At 46.6% G+C, this 15754-nt stretch overlaps 1 protein-coding gene across 1 annotated transcript in view; it reads right to left on the bottom strand.

The window, feature by feature from the left end:
- Nucleotides 1-3590, bottom strand: part of CHMP2A (charged multivesicular body protein 2A) — a 40767-nt gene extending 37177 nt beyond the window's left edge. Inside the window, exon 1 of the mRNA XM_073603196.1 lies at nt 3436-3590. The gene's annotated coding sequence lies outside the window, so the exon portion shown is untranslated. The remainder of the gene's footprint in view (nt 1-3435) is intronic.
- Nucleotides 3591-15754: the final 12164 nt, after the last annotated feature.

The raw sequence follows: 15754 nt of genomic DNA, 5'->3' as shown, positions 1-15754 counted from the left end.
TGGTAACCTGTAAAGGCTTTTGAAGGCTTTTAAACATGTATTTATTTTGTTGCCACTGCACGTTTGTGCGCAGTTTTAAAGCATGTCATGTTTGGTATCCATGTACTCGGCCTAAGATCATCTTTTTTATTTCATCAAACATTTGGGCAATATAGTGTGTTTTAGTGCATTAAAATTTAAAAAAGTGTGTTTTTTCCCCAAAAAATGCGTTTGAAAAATCGCTGCGCAATTACTGTGTGAAAAAAAAAAATGAAACACCCACCATTTTAATCTGTAGGGCATTTGCTTTAAAAAAATATATAATGTTTGGGGGTTCAAAGTAATTTTTTTGCAAAAAAAAAAAACTTTTTCATGTAAACAATAAGTGTCAGAAAGGGCTTTGTCTTCAAGTGGTTAGAAGAGTGGGTGATGTGTGACATAAGCTTCTAAATGTTGTGCATAAAATGCCAGGACAGTTCAAAACCCCCCCAAATGACCCCATTTTGGAAAGTAGACACCCCAAGCTATTTGCTGAGAGGCATGTCGAGTCCATGGAATATTTTATATTGCGACACAAGTTGCGGGAAAGAGACAAATTTTTTTTTTTTTTTTTTTGCACAAAGTTGTCACTAAATGATATATTGCTCAAACATGCCATGGGAATATGTGAAATTACACCCCAAAATACATTCTGTTGCTTCTCCTGAGTACGGGGATACCACATGTGTGAGACTTTTTGGGAGCCTAGCCGCGTACGGGACCCCGAAAACCAAGCACCGCCTTCAGGCTTTCTAAGGGCGTGAATTTTTGATTTCACTCTTCACTGCCTATCACAGTTTCGGAGGCCATGGAAAGCCCAGGTGGCACAAAACCCCCCCAAATGACCCCATTTTGGAAAGTAGACACCCCAAGCTATTTGCTGAGAGGTATAGTGAGTATTTTGCAGACCTCACTTTTTGTCACAAAGTTTTGAAAATTGAAAAAAGAAAAAAAAAAAAATGTTTTTTCTTGTCTTTCTTCATTTTCAAAAACAAATGAGAGCTGCAAAATACTCACCATGCCTCTCAGCAAATAGCTTGGGGTGTCTACTTTCCAAAATGGGGTCATTTGGGGGGGTTTTATGCCACCTGGGCATTCCATGGCCTCCGAAACTGTGATAGGCAGTAAAGAGTGAAATCAAAAATTTTCACCCTTAGAAATCCTGAAGGCAGTGATTGGTTTTCGGGGTCCCGTACGCGGCTAGGCTCCCAAAAAGTCCCACACATGTGGTGTCCCCATACTCAGGAGAAGCAGCTAAATGTATTTTGGGGTGCAATTCCACATATGCCCATGGCCTGTGTGAGCAATATATCATTTAGTGACAACTTTATGCAAAAAAAAAAAAAAAAAAAAGTGTCACTTTCCCGCAACTTGTGTCAAAATATAAAATATTCCATGGACTCAATATGCCTCTCAGCAAATAGCTTGGGGTGTCTACTTTCCAAAATGGGGTCATTTTGGGGGGTTTTGTGCCACCTGGGCATTCCATGGCCTCCGAAACTGTGATAGGCAGTGAAGAGTGAAAGCAAAAATTTACACCCTTAGAAATCCTGAAGGCGGTGATTGGTTTTCGGGGCCCCGTACGCGGCTAGGCTCCCAAAAAGTCCCACACATGTGGTATCCCCGTACTCAGGAGAAGCAGCTGAATGTATTTTGGGGTGCAATTCCACATAGGCCCATGGCCTGTGTGAGCAATATATCATTTAGTGACAACTTTTTGTAAATATTTTTTTTTTTTTTTTTTTTTTGTCATTTTTCAATCACTTGGGACAAAAAAAATAAATATTCAATGGGTTCAACATGCCTCTCAGCAATTTCCTTGGGGTGTCTACTTTCCAAAATGGGGTCATTTGTGGGGGTTTTGTACTGCCCTGCCATTTTAGCACCTCAAGAAATGACATAGGCAGTCATAAACTAAAAGCTGTGTAAATTCCAGAAAATGTACCCTAGTTTGTAGACGCTATAACTTTTGCGCAAACCAATAAATATATGCTTATTGACATTTTTTTTACCAAAGACATGTGGCCGAATACATTTTGGCCTAAATGTATGACTAAAATTTAGTTTATTGGATTTTTTTTATAAGAAAAAGTAGAAAATATCATTTTTTTTCAAAATTTTCGGTCTTTTTCCGTTTATAGCGCAAAAAATAAAAACCGCAGAGGTGATCAAATACCATCAAAAGAAAGCTCTATTTGTGGGAAGAAAAGGACGCAAATTTCGTTTGGGTACAGCATTGCATGACCGCGCAATTAGCAGTTAAAGCGACGCAGTGCCAAATTGGAAAAAGACCTCTGGTCCTTAGGCAGCATAATGGTCCGGGGCTCAAGTGGTTAAAGTCTATGGGCACAAGTCAGATAGAAGTCGCCTTGAAGTAGTACAGGAACCTTTTCTAAAGTTAGAGCGACTTCAGCAGTGATAATTATGACAGCTCTCATTGACTAACATGTGATTTCACACGTCACGTGACTTGGGGTCTCACAAGTCGGGTGCCAAGTTGCGGCAGTGCCTTTAGAGACTAAAGGAGCTTGTAATGTGTGTGGTGAGCAATTAGGTGCCCATAAACTAAGCAATCTGATTGTACAATCTTCTATAGAGCTACCATTAAAGTGTTACTAAACCCAGGACCTTGCATTCACTATATCTGATCTCCCACAGAACATGGAAATGCAATCGTTTTAGTAAATATAAACTGCTAAATATCTTTTCTCATCAGCAGTATATAACAGTCTTGTGACTTCTATCAGTGTCTGGTTAAAGCGTGTAGTGTCCTACCAGGCTGCAGGACCCCTGACCCTCTGTCTGGACAGTGCTGATTGGCCATGGGCTGATCACATGCACCCTCCGAAGGAGAAAAAAAAAAAAAAAACGCTCTAGCAATACACACTGAACTGAGCATGTGGCAGAGTGATTCACGGGTCACGGCCGGATCGGTCCACCCCGCCAAAAGGGATTCACGGGTCACGGCCGGACCGGTCCGCCCAGCAGAGGGATTCACGGGTCACGGCAGGACCGGCCCGCCCCGGCAGAGGGATTCACGGGTCCAGCCGACAGAGACATGACCATACCACTCCACCCCGCCACTACTACCCAAATCCAGCTCTGAGATGCTGGGACTTGTAGTGCCCTCACAGGTCTATAACTTATCTGGGAATGCTGGTACTTGTAGTCCCAACAGTTCCAGAGTTTCTCAGGGCCTGGTAAGTACATTTCAACAGACTATCACCTGATATCCGGGGATGTTGGGACTTGTAGTCCCCCCACTGTTTGAACCCAGCTCAGGGACTATACCAAGGACCTGGCAGTTGATGCTGAGACTTGTAGTACTACTGCGAATGAAGTCATGGAGTTGCTTTCTAGAACCCACACTTCCTCCAGGGAGCGGACCACCACTGCTGGCCCCCAGTCAGCTCTCACCTCTCCCGGGTTGTCGGTCGGTCTGTGTCTCTTCTCTCTTCTCTCTGTCCTTCTGTCTTCCTGTCTTCCTGTTTGGCCTGTCCGTGACGTCAGCGTCACGAGTATCCCAGGAGCGCCCCTACGTCACCACCGCTGAGATGGTTGCGAGGTGAGGGGGCTGTGCGGAGGGCGCTAGAGCGGAGATTTCCTGTCCGCGGTGTAGTGAGAGGGGCGGCGTCTTGAATGCATTGCCCTCAATTGGGAGCGGTCTCCAGGAAGATGGCCGACACCGCTGGAGAGACTCAGAAGGTAAATGTTGCTCTAGAGACAGAGACAGAGTAGACTAGAGGTTGATACGCGTTTGCTGAACGGGTCTTCAGTGTGAGGGAGATGTACAAAGACCCGGATACAGCGTGTTATTCTTCAATGTGCTTCATTCCCATAGAGGATGTTTTATTGACCTGCAAAGTGTCTCTGAACTTCATAAAAAGTGTCCGTTCCCAGCCCAGCCCTCTCCTTCCTCCTTCTGGGAGTGGATGATTACTGTATGTGCTGGCCCAGCTCCTCTGCACAATGTAGCAAGTGGGGAGGGGTGAAAAGGAATACTGTATAGAGGGGCACTTGGGTGACACCCTGCCAATGATGACTCCCCCTGCTGCCCTCTCCCAAGTAGTGCCCTAGAAGCATCTAGAGGTGACTCAGCAATTCAGTTCCCCCCTCCAGCAGTGACTTCTCCTGGTCCCCCCCTAAAGGTGACTCAGCAATTCAGTTCCCCCTTCCAGCAGTGATTTCTCCCCCCCCCCCCTTGAGGTGACTCAGCAATTCAGTTCCTCCTTCCAGCAGTGATTTCTGCCCCCCCCCTAAAAGTGACTCAGCAATTCAGTTCCCCCTTCCAGCAGTGATTTCTCCCCCCCCCCCCCCCCAGAGGTGACTCAGCAATTCAGTTCCCCCTTCCAGCAGTGATTTCTCCCCCCCCCCCCCCCCCCAGAGGTGACTCAGCAATTCAGTTCCCCCTTCCAGCAGTGACTTCTCCTGGTCCCCCCCTAAAGGTGACTCAGCAATTCAGTTCCCCCTTCCAGCGGTGATTTCTTCTGGTCCCCCTTAGAGGTGTCTCAGCAATTCAGTTCCCCCCTCCAGCAGTGATTTGTCCTGGTCCCCCCTAGAGGTGACTCAGCAATTCAGTTCCCCCTTCCAGCAGTGATTTCTCCCCCCCCCCCCCCTAGAGGTGACTCAGCAATTCAGTTCCACCTTCCAGCAGTGATTTCTTCTGGTCTCCCCTCATAGAGGTAACTCAGCAGCTCAGTTCCCCCTTCCAGCAGTGACATTCCCTGATTCTGAATGCAGCACCATCCACACATGTAGGACACCCATCAATAGAGGTGACTTATTCTTCCAAAGTGAACACACCTTTGTACATCGCTACTGACTGGTATTACAATGGCTCTCTTCTCCATCACTCAGCTAATGTGACCCCGGTGCTGACAGGGGGGCAAACAAGAATGCTGTGCAGGGGCCCAACATCCTTCTTATCACCCGATGACAACAGGGGCCCAACATCCTTCTTATCACCTGATGACAGCAGGGGCCCAACATCCTTCTTATCACCTGATGACAGCAGGGGCCCAACATCCTTCTTATCACCTGATGACAGCAGGGGCCCAACATCCTTCTTATCACCAGATGACAGCAGGGGCCCAACATCCTTCTTATCACCTGATAACAACAGGGGCCCAACATCCTTCTTATCACCCGATGACAGCAGGGGCCCAACATCCTTCTTATCACCCGATGACAGCAGGGGCCCAACATCCTTCTTATCACCTGATGACAGCAGGGGCCCAACATCCTTCTTATCACCTGATGACAGCAGGGGCCCAACATCCTTCTTATCACCTGATGACAGCAGGGGCCCAACATCCTTCTTATCACCTGATGACAGCAGGGGCCCAACATCCTTCTTATCACCAGATGACAGCAGGGGCCCAACATCCTTCTTATCACCTGATAACAACAGGGGCCCAACATCCTTCTTATCACCCGATGACAGCAGGGGCCCAACATCCTTCTTATCACCCGATGACAGCAGGGGCCCAACATCCTTCTTATCACCTGATGACAGCAGGGGCCCAACATCCTTCTTATCACCCGATGACAGCAGGGGCCCAACATCCTTCTTATCACCCGATGACAGCAGGGGCCCAACATCCTTCTTATCACCTGATGACAGCAGGGGCCCAACATCCTTCTTATCACCCGATGACAGCAGGGGCCCAACATCCTTCTTATCACCCGATGACAGCAGGGGCCCAACATCCTTCTTATCACCTGATGACAGCAGGGGCCCAACATCCTTCTTATCACCTGATGACAGCAGGGGCCCAACATCCTTCTTATCACCCGATGACAGCAGGGCCCCAACATCCTTCTTATCACCAGATGACAGCAGGGGCCCAACATCCTTCTTATCACCTGATGACAGCAGGGGCCCAACATCCTTCTTATCACCTGATAACAACAGGGGCCCAACATCCTTCTTATCACCCGATGACAGCAGGGGCCCAACATCCTTCTTATCACCTGATAACAACAGGGGCCCAACATCCTTCTTATCACCTGATGACAGCAGGGGCCCAACATCCTTCTTATCACCTGATAACAACAGGGGCCCAACATCCTTCTTATCACCCGATGACAGCAGGGGCCCAACATCCTTCTTATCACCTGATAACAACAGGGGCCCAACATCCTTCTTATCACCTGATGACAGCAGGGGCCCAACATCCTTCTTATCACCTGATAACAACAGGGGCCCAACATCCTTCTTATCACCTGATAACAACAGGGGCCCAACATCCTTCTTATCACCCGATGACAGCAGGGGCCCAACATCCTTCTTATCACCCGATGACAACAGGGGCCCAACATCCTTCTTATCACCTGATGACAACAGGGGCCCAACATCCTTCTTATCACCCGATGACAACAGGGGCCCAACATCCTTCTTATCACCCGATGACAACTGGGGCCCAACATCCTTCTTATCACCTGATGACAGCAGGGGCCCAACATCCTTCTTATCACCTGATGACAGCAGGGGCCCAACATCCTTCTTATCACCCGATGACAGCAGGGGCCCAACATCCTTCTTATCACCCGATGACAGCAGGGGCCCAACATCCTTCTTATCACCCGATAACAACAGGGGCCCAACATCCTTCTTATCACCTGATGACAGCAGGGGCCCAACATCCTTCTTATCACCCGATGACAGCAGGGGCCCAACATCCTTCTTATCACCTGATAACAACAGGGGCCCAACATCCTTCTTATCACCTGATGACAGCAGGGGCCCAACATCCTTCTTATCACCCGATGACAACAGGGGCCCAACATCCTTCTTATCACCCGATGACAACAGGGGCCCAACATCCTTCTTATCACCCGATGACAACAGGGGCCCAACATCCTTCTTATCACCCGATGACAGCAGGGCCCCAACATCCTTCTTATCACCAGATGACAGCAGGGGCCCAACATCCTTCTTATCACCTGATGACAGCAGGGGCCCAACATCCTTCTTATCACCTGATGACAGCAGGGGCCCAACATCCTTCTTATCACCAGATGACAGCAGGGGCCCAACATCCTTCTTATCACCTGATGACAGCAGGGGCCCAACATCCTTCTTATCACCTGATGACAGCAGGGGCCCAACATCCTTCTTATCACCCGATGACAGCAGGGCCCCAACATCCTTCTTATCACCAGATGACAGCAGGGGCCCAACATCCTTCTTATCACCTGATGACAGCAGGGGCCCAACATCCTTCTTATCACCTGATAACAACAGGGGCCCAACATCCTTCTTATCACCCAATGACAGCAGGGGCCCAACATCCTTCTTATCACCTGATAACAACAGGGGCCCAACATCCTTCTTATCACCTGATGACAGCAGGGGCCCAACATCCTTCTTATCACCTGATAACAACAGGGGCCCAACATCCTTCTTATCACCCGATGACAACAGGGGCCCAACATCCTTCTTATCACCTGATAACAACAGGGGCCCAACATCCTTCTTATCACCCGATGACAACAGGGGCCCAACATCCTTCTTATCACCCTATGACAACAGGGCCCCAACATCCTTCTTATCACCTGATGACAACTGGGGCCCAACATCCTTCTTATCACCTGATGATATTGGTTGTTAGGACTGGAAGGTTGTCATGGTATAGAATGAAAACTGAGGTCCTCATCAATATGGGGAAAAGGTGCTTTGCCAGGGGAATCTCCCCATGTTGAGGGCAAGTGGTTTAACTTACAAGGTGTGTCTGAAAAGTTTGGTGAATGGTCCGATATCTCAGCAGCAACATGGGCCAGGTGTGCGCACATGGCTATCCAGAGACAGGGCCACCTATCGGGAAGTACACGTGACCGACAGGGTAAACCCACTGCATGTAGTCAATGTGAGGTAGGTAGGGTCATAGTGCAATGGAGCAACGACTGAACATCAAGTTCTGCTACAAATTGGTGAAAATGGTGATGGAGACACATGAAATGTTGGTGTAAGTGTACGGGACTGAAGCCGTGAGCAGAAAATGTGTTTACGACTGGTTCAACCACTTTCGTGACGGGAAGGAAACGACTGAGGATGAGCCACGTTCGGGTCGGACATCGGCCAGCAGAACCCCAGACATGATCAAGTGCGACAAATACTGGTACGAGATTTGCGACTGACTCTGATGTCATTACCATGTGTGACCAGGATCCATCCTTTCTATGGACCATCGTCACAGGGGATCAGACCTGGTGCTACCAGTTTGTGCCAGAATCCCAGCAGTAATCACTGTCTTCCATGTGACCCAAAAATTCCCCACCTGAAGAGCTTCATGAAAGACACACGTTTTGCGGACATGGCGACAATCCAAGAATGTGTGACAGCGGTTCTGCGATCGATTCCTAAAGAGGCCTTTGTTGACAGTTTCCAGAAGCTTTATGAGCGTTGCCAAAAGTGTGTTGTGAAGAATTATTTTGAAGGCCAATAAAGGTAATTTCCTTGTATCTTCTGTTTTGTTTGCTTTCTGATATCATTCACCAAACATTTTAGACCCACCTCATGGTTCAGGAAGGTGGTGGTGGGGCGCACACTCATCCCCCCCCCCCCTCCCTTACCTGGCCAGCGAGGCTGCGTGCTCTGATTAAGGGTTTGTTATGTTTTTTTTTATGTGAGGCACCCCCTTAAAAATCCACATCGGACGTCAAAGGGTTTGGTATGGATTTTATGGAGGACATTCATCAAACCCAGAGCAATTCAGCTCATTGCTACAATAACCCAGCAATAACTCATTAGCTCACCCTGCTCTCCCCTATCAGCAGTGACTCAGCGGTTTAGCACCCCCATCCAAGCAGTTTCCCAAAGAATCAGCTGGTCATCTTCCCCTGCTCTGACACAGGAGCTCAGCTCCCCCCTCCCAGCAGTGATTCAGCAGCTCAGCTCCTCCTCCTCCTCACAGTAGTAACTCGCTTACCTCACCCATCTCCCGAATGTTACTGTCGTTTAGCTCCCCCTCCCTGCAGTGGCTCAGTAGCATTCCAGCCTACAAATGTAAACACAGAGCCGTAAACTCTATGACTGGAGAGCTGAGCTGCCAAGTCACTGCCAGTAGGGGGAGCAGAGTTACTGAAAGGAGGCCTTTACTGGCTATATAAATCATGAAGAATACTGCTTCTGCTGAGAATTACTCTACAGTACCTGCAGCTACAGAGGTGAGTGAGGACTTGTTTTAGGGCCAGTTCACACCACATGCAGTACAGTGCGTTTTTCTTTCTGCATCAAAAACGCATGGAAAGTAGGTTATACAGTTTTCAATGGCATAGTTCACACCAGTGCTTGCAGTTCCAAAAAAAAAAAAAAAAAAAAGTAGAACACGCTGCATTTTTTCTGCACTGGAAGGCTGTAAAACGCATCAGAACGCACCAAGAAACACACTGGAACACACATGTCCTTATTTAAGGTTAAGAGAAAAGAGGGGGGAAAATGCACTGGAATGCATAAAAAATGTGCATTCACAAAAGCATCCGGACTGCGTTTATATGGTGTGAACTGGCCCTTAACATTCTCTTACTAACCCTTAAGAATGCCTGTACTAGCTCCTATCTAGGTATGGGTCTTGGATACATTCAGAGATGTAGCAGGGTCTCCAATTATAAAATGACCTCTGTTCCTGGACACCTGGCAGCAGCATGGTCATCATAACACACTTCTCCATTTACTGATCAAATGTGGCTCCCTATTGACAAAACATTACTTCTAGGCTCATCCTAGAGCAGAACTACAGGCAGAACAGATACCGAAATAACATATATTGAACATGTTTTACATATAAAAAGATAAAGTTTTTTTTTTTTTTTTTAATTCTGTTAAGCCAGTTCTGTGAACCAGACACAAAGGGGTTCATTTCTAAAGACTTGGCATAGTTATTCACCCAGTGAAAGTGCATATACATAGAATGGGGCAAAAAAAAAAAAAACTAACATAAATAGGCTATATATGCGGTCCGATAATTGATAATAATAAAAATAATTGATTTTAAATAGAAAATCCCACATTTGGCCACTAGAAGGAGCAGAGTATCATTAGAATTTCCTGTAAGACTTAGCTCCATCCAGTGGCCAAATGCAGTATTTTCTGTTTGAAATCAATTTACAATCAGCGCAGGATATGGCCTGTTTTCATTAGTTTTTTGCACCATTTGCAAAGAACAAATGTATATGCATTTTCACTGTGTGAATGGCTATGCCAATTCTTTATAAATCAACCCCAATGCATTGCTTAGTGACACTATTTTGCAGTGTGTCATTTGCCTGCTCACTGCACCCGAGAAGGGCATCTTTACACTGTAGAGTTCCTCCTTGTGTCCCCTTCCTCTAGTAAGCTGCTTAAACTCCTTCCCTTTAGTTTAGTTCAGGAACTAGTGCTTGAAACATTTTAGTCTACAAGTAGCATTAATTGCAATAGAACCAACCTAATTGGCTCACTGCACAGAGCCTCAAACTCCCAATTTCTGCTGTGCTTAACATTGTGGGGAGAAAAAAAAAAAACTCCATTAACAAAGCTTTATCCAACCTGCCCCTTTAGGGCTCTTTCACACGGGGCGGATCAGTGATGATCCGCCCCGTGAACACCCGCTGGCTCAGCGGGGATCGCTCCGCCGATCCCCGCTGAGCAGAAAGATGACAGGTCCATCGCTGCACGCTGTGCAGCGACGGACCTGTCAGAGCGCCGCTCTCCCCTATGGGGGATCGGATGATGACGGACCGTAGTGTCCGTCGTCACCCGATCTGATCCGAAAACGGATGGAAAAGTAGGTTTTTCCTCCGTTACACTTTTCGGATCGGAGCGGGTCAGATGTCAGCGGACATGTCACCACTGACATCCGACGCTCCATAGGGATACATGTATGTCCGTTTTTCATCCGAAAACGGAAGGATGAAAAACGGACATACGGATCCCCCGTGTGAAAGAGCCCTTAGTCTTGTAGTTGTACAAGCTCCTCTTGTGTACGAAAATGGCATACTCCGATTTCACCGCACACTGTGAGCCTCTCACAACATGCATTAGAAGCTAGCAAGTCAGATACAGCCCACCTCATTTCCTGGCTGGAGGATATCTAGCATCATCTAGCTCAGGGGTCAGCAACCTTTTTCCATTTAAAGGAGTTGTACAGGCAGGAGGTTTTTTCATATCTTAATGCATTCTATGTATTAAGATAAAAAACCTTCTGTCTGTAGCAGCCACCCCAACACCCCCTAATTACTTAATTGCGCCCTTTCTCTCTCCAGAGATGTCCACGAATGTCTAAGCCGTCCAGGACACTCCTCTTGATTGGCTGAGCCACAGCAGCGGCGCCATTGGCTCTCGCGGCTGTCAGTCAGTCAGCCAATCAGGGGAGAGAGGGGGTGGGGTCAGGTCAGGGCTCCGTGTCTGAATGGCTACACAGAGCTCTGACTTGGCTCGGGTGCCCCCATAGGAAGCTGCTGGCTGAGGGGGCACTCGATAGGAGGGAGGGGCCAGGAGCACAGAAGAGGGACCGGAGAAGAGGAGGATCCGGGCTTCTCTGTGCAAAACCAACTGCACAGAGGAGGTAAGTATAACATGTTATTTAAAAAAAAAAAAGACTTTACAATCACTTTAATGGCCTGCATTTAATGTATGTGAATGCCTAGAGGGCCGAACTCACCTTCTAATAAACGAAGATAACATTACACAGCCCCCCACACCTCTGGCCCTTTTTACATTACATATCCCCCCACACCTCTGGTCCTCTTTACATCACACAGCCCCCCCAAGCTGTGTAAGCACGGAGGGATGGGGTGCTTTACATTTTTTTTTATTATTTATTCTTTTTTTTTACACTGTCCCTTTGAAAAAAAAAAAAAATTCTGATCACTTTTATTGCCGTCAGAAGGAATGTAAACATCCCTTGTGAAAGTAATAGGCAGTGACAGGTACTCTTTATGGAGGGATCTGGTGTCTAGGCCTCAGATTCCTCCTTTGCACTTAAAATGTCAAGTTTGGCCGTTTTGAATACTGTCATTTTTTTTAAAATTTGGCACCTTTAAGTCTTCTGTAAACCGGAAGTGATGTCATAACTTCGCTTCCAGGTTACTAGATCTGAGACCTGATCGGAACCAATTCTGGCTTCCTTCGGGACTTCGGCCAGCCAGTGGACGTGCCAGCTGGTCACTCAGGAGAGCCCTGGGGGGGGGGGGATGTTCCCTCCCGCTGCTTGGGATAATTGCCACGCATCGGTTGTTATCCCAGGAAAGCCAATCGCCAGCTCATGAAAATGGTACAGGGGTGATGCCTGCAGCTGCAGTCATCACCCCGGTGCCACCCTTTCAAGCCAAAGCCACATATTTGCATACGGTTGGCGTGAAGGGTAAAATGTCCGCAGGCCTGGTGCACGTGAATTCATCACATGCACTGATGGGCCAGACATTTAGTGGCGGTGGGCCAGGTACAGTCCACAGGTTGCCAACCCCTGATCTAGCCCTTTGCTCTCCAGCCTGCCTCTGCCTCATTCCTTGGATTTTAGCTCTTTTAATCATGAAGGCTCAGCTTCACATATGGGTGTTACCTACGGCGGTCTACATGCAAATGTAACCTTCCTAGAAACATTCACTCCTCCTCACTGATACCCACCCATCAAAGAACTTTTACTTGCATAACTCCTCCCAAGAGCCAACCCACTTCTTGCATTGGAGCTGAAAACTCTACAGAGGGTACTGGGATGTTCTCAGGAAACTATGTACAGCTTCCTCCCACCAACCATGATCTGTCTGCAATGCATTGAGAAGCACAGAGACCCATAGACAGGAAAAAAAAATGATAGTGATACTAACTAATTATCTATGCAAAACTACATGATCTGCCCACATTGCATTGAGAGGCCAAGAGCAGTGACAATGTGATTGATCTAAAATATAAAAGTTTTATTTAACCCCTTCCTGCCAATATGTGACATATGTCCATCTGTCTTTGTGCTGGAGGCGCGCCGCAGTGCGCTCCCAGCACAAAGACCGAGGTCTCACCGGGAGCCCCAAGTCCCGTACCAACGATCGGGACCCAGAACTCAGAACTCTAGGTTCCAGGTCACCTGATCACTGTGATAGCCCTTGATTGATTATCACAATGATCAGTCACTGTGAAGCCCATCTGTGTCTTCTCTCTCTCTGAATGGAGGGGAGAGATGCATTAAAACAAAAAAAATAGCTAGATCAAGGTTTGATCTAGGTCAGTGTTTGGGTCAAAGGTCATGGTCAGTATATTTTAGGCAGGTTTATATATAAGCATTTTTTAAATTAGAATCAGTATGTCTTAGGTAGGATAAACAAAAAAAAAAAGAAAGGTGCACTATTGCTTGTATTGGGCTGTACATACACTATATTGTCAAAAGTATTAGGATGCCTGCCTTTACATACACATGAACTTTAATGTCATCCCAGTCTTAGTCTGTAGGGTTCAATATTGAGTTGGCCCACCCTTTGCAGCTATAACAGCTTCAACTCTTCTGGGAAGGCCGTCCACAAGGTTTAGGAGTGTGTCTATGGGAATGTTTGACCATTCTTCCAAAAGCGTATTTGTGAGGTCAGGCACTGATGTTGGATGAGAAGGCCTGTCTCGTAGTCTCCACTCTAATACATCCCAAAGGTGTTATATCACGATGAGGTCAGGATTCTGTGCAGGCCAGCCAAGTTTCTCCAGCCCAAATTCGCTCATCCATCTCTTTATGGATCTTGCATTGTGCACTGGTGTGCAGTAATGTTGGAACAGGAAGGGGCCATCCCCAAACTGTTCCCACAAAGTTGGGAGCATAAAAATGGCCAAAATGTCTTGGTATGCTGACGCCTTAAGAGTTCCCCTCACTGGAACTAAGGGGCCAAGCCCAACCCCTGAAAAACAACCCTACAACATAATCCCCCCTCCACCAAATGATTTGGACCAGTGCACAAAGCAAGGTCCATAAAGACATGGATGAGAGAGTTAGGGGTGGAGGAACTTGACTAGCCTGCACAGAGTCCTGACCTCAACCTGATAGAACACCTTTGAGATGAATTAGAGCGGAGACTGCGAGCTAGACCTTCTCGTCCAACATCAGGGCCTGACCTCACACACGTGCTTCTGGAAGAATGGTCAAACATTCCCATAGACACACTCCTAAACCTTGTGGACAGCCTTCCCAGAAGAGTTGAAGCCGTTATAGATGCAAAGGGTGGACCAACTCAATATTGAACCTTACAGACTAAGACGCCATTAAAGTTCATGTGCGTGTAAAGGGAGGCGTCCCAATACTTTTGACAATATAGTTTATGTACGTTTTTACTAACATATATCAAAGTTACAAAATTGTGCTTAGACATGAACTTTTTTACCCCTAGGCGTGAAGGGGTAACAATGTCATTAGCATGTTGATGAGGGAGGAACCAAGAGAAGCAAAATGTAAACAGAACTTCAGCTCTAAGGATCTTTTTAGTTTTTTTCAGTCATGCGACTATTTAAAAATAACTTTTTTTTTTCTTTGGAAGGAGAAGGATCCTTTTCATGTGTTAGCCTTGAAAATTACATTTATGTTATTCATCAATAGATACGTAGATCAATGGGTGTTTTTTCTCTTTTACAACTGTGTAGCGTTCCTCTTTAATTCCAAAACACAATCCCAGCAACCACCACATTAAACACCAGAGGCCAATATCGATCTGGTTTATTACCTTTTATTTATTTTTTGTCTTTTTGTTTTATTATTTAAAACCATACACGTCAAGAAGTGGACTCTAAAGGGTCTCATTCACAAGACTGCGGCACCCTTTTACTGCACAGTAAACTGTCATTCTTCTTTAATAATAAAAAAAAACAAAACAAAACAAAAAAAAAAAAAAGGAAAAAAAAAAAAAAAAAAAAGATGTCACCAAGCTTTGTGAATGAGGCTCTAAAACTGAAAGGGTCGCCTCCGCCCTTAAGCATAAAAGGGCGCATAGGCATGGCTGTCGCAAAAGAGAGCAGCTTGGTTCCAGAACTTCCTTAAAGTTGTAGATTTCGCCGTGTAACCCTGAAGAGTACAGTGCCCACCCACCCGCAGGGACCATCCACTGACGTCCAGCGCGGACAGCCTTCAGCCCGTGGGGTAAACCACAGCAAAGCTGCTTGTTAATAAATATGCGTACTTACAGATCCCTTGACCCCAAGAAGAAAGGAAAGGAGGCCGTTACGTGAAACAATGATAGATACAGAAGTGCGGGAACAGAAGGCCAACTGTCTTAAGGACTTTGCTACTTTCTGTCCCGGTAGTAACGATGATGGTGAAACAGCATGCCACCAGACCCCCTCTATAAAAAAAAAAAAAGGCTTTAGAAATAAGCAGCATTGGGTTCTATCTGCAGTTATGCATCTCCAGTAGGTTGGAAATCCCTAAAAATGTATCACTATTTCCATCTTAAAAGGAATTCCACCTTAAATTAATTGAGCTGTGTTGCTTGCAGAGTACCATGGAAAGTTCCTTCTTTCCACAATACTCCCAAGATTTCATAATCAGACTCGCTGCCATTATAGTAAATTTCACCTGCAGTGCCACCTGCTGGTCAAACTGGGTACAACAGCCACAGCCTTTTCAATGCAATGGGTACCCACAGCCCGTTTGTCTGACTTCGTGGGTCAGCAGATGACAAGAGGGAGGCTGGGAAGGATCCTAATCATGTTTGCTAGCTGGAAGGATCGGCAACAGAAGCTGGGGGGGGGGTTTAATTAACTCAAAAGAAAAGCCTGCCAGCCGATGGA

Source organism: Aquarana catesbeiana, linkage group LG10 (assembly GCF_042186555.1).
Source record: "Aquarana catesbeiana isolate 2022-GZ linkage group LG10, ASM4218655v1, whole genome shotgun sequence".
In the NCBI taxonomy this organism is placed as follows: Eukaryota; Metazoa; Chordata; class Amphibia; order Anura; family Ranidae; genus Aquarana; species Aquarana catesbeiana.
The sequence above is the reverse complement of the archived record's forward strand: the minus strand, read 5'-3'. Positions and strand labels throughout refer to the sequence as shown.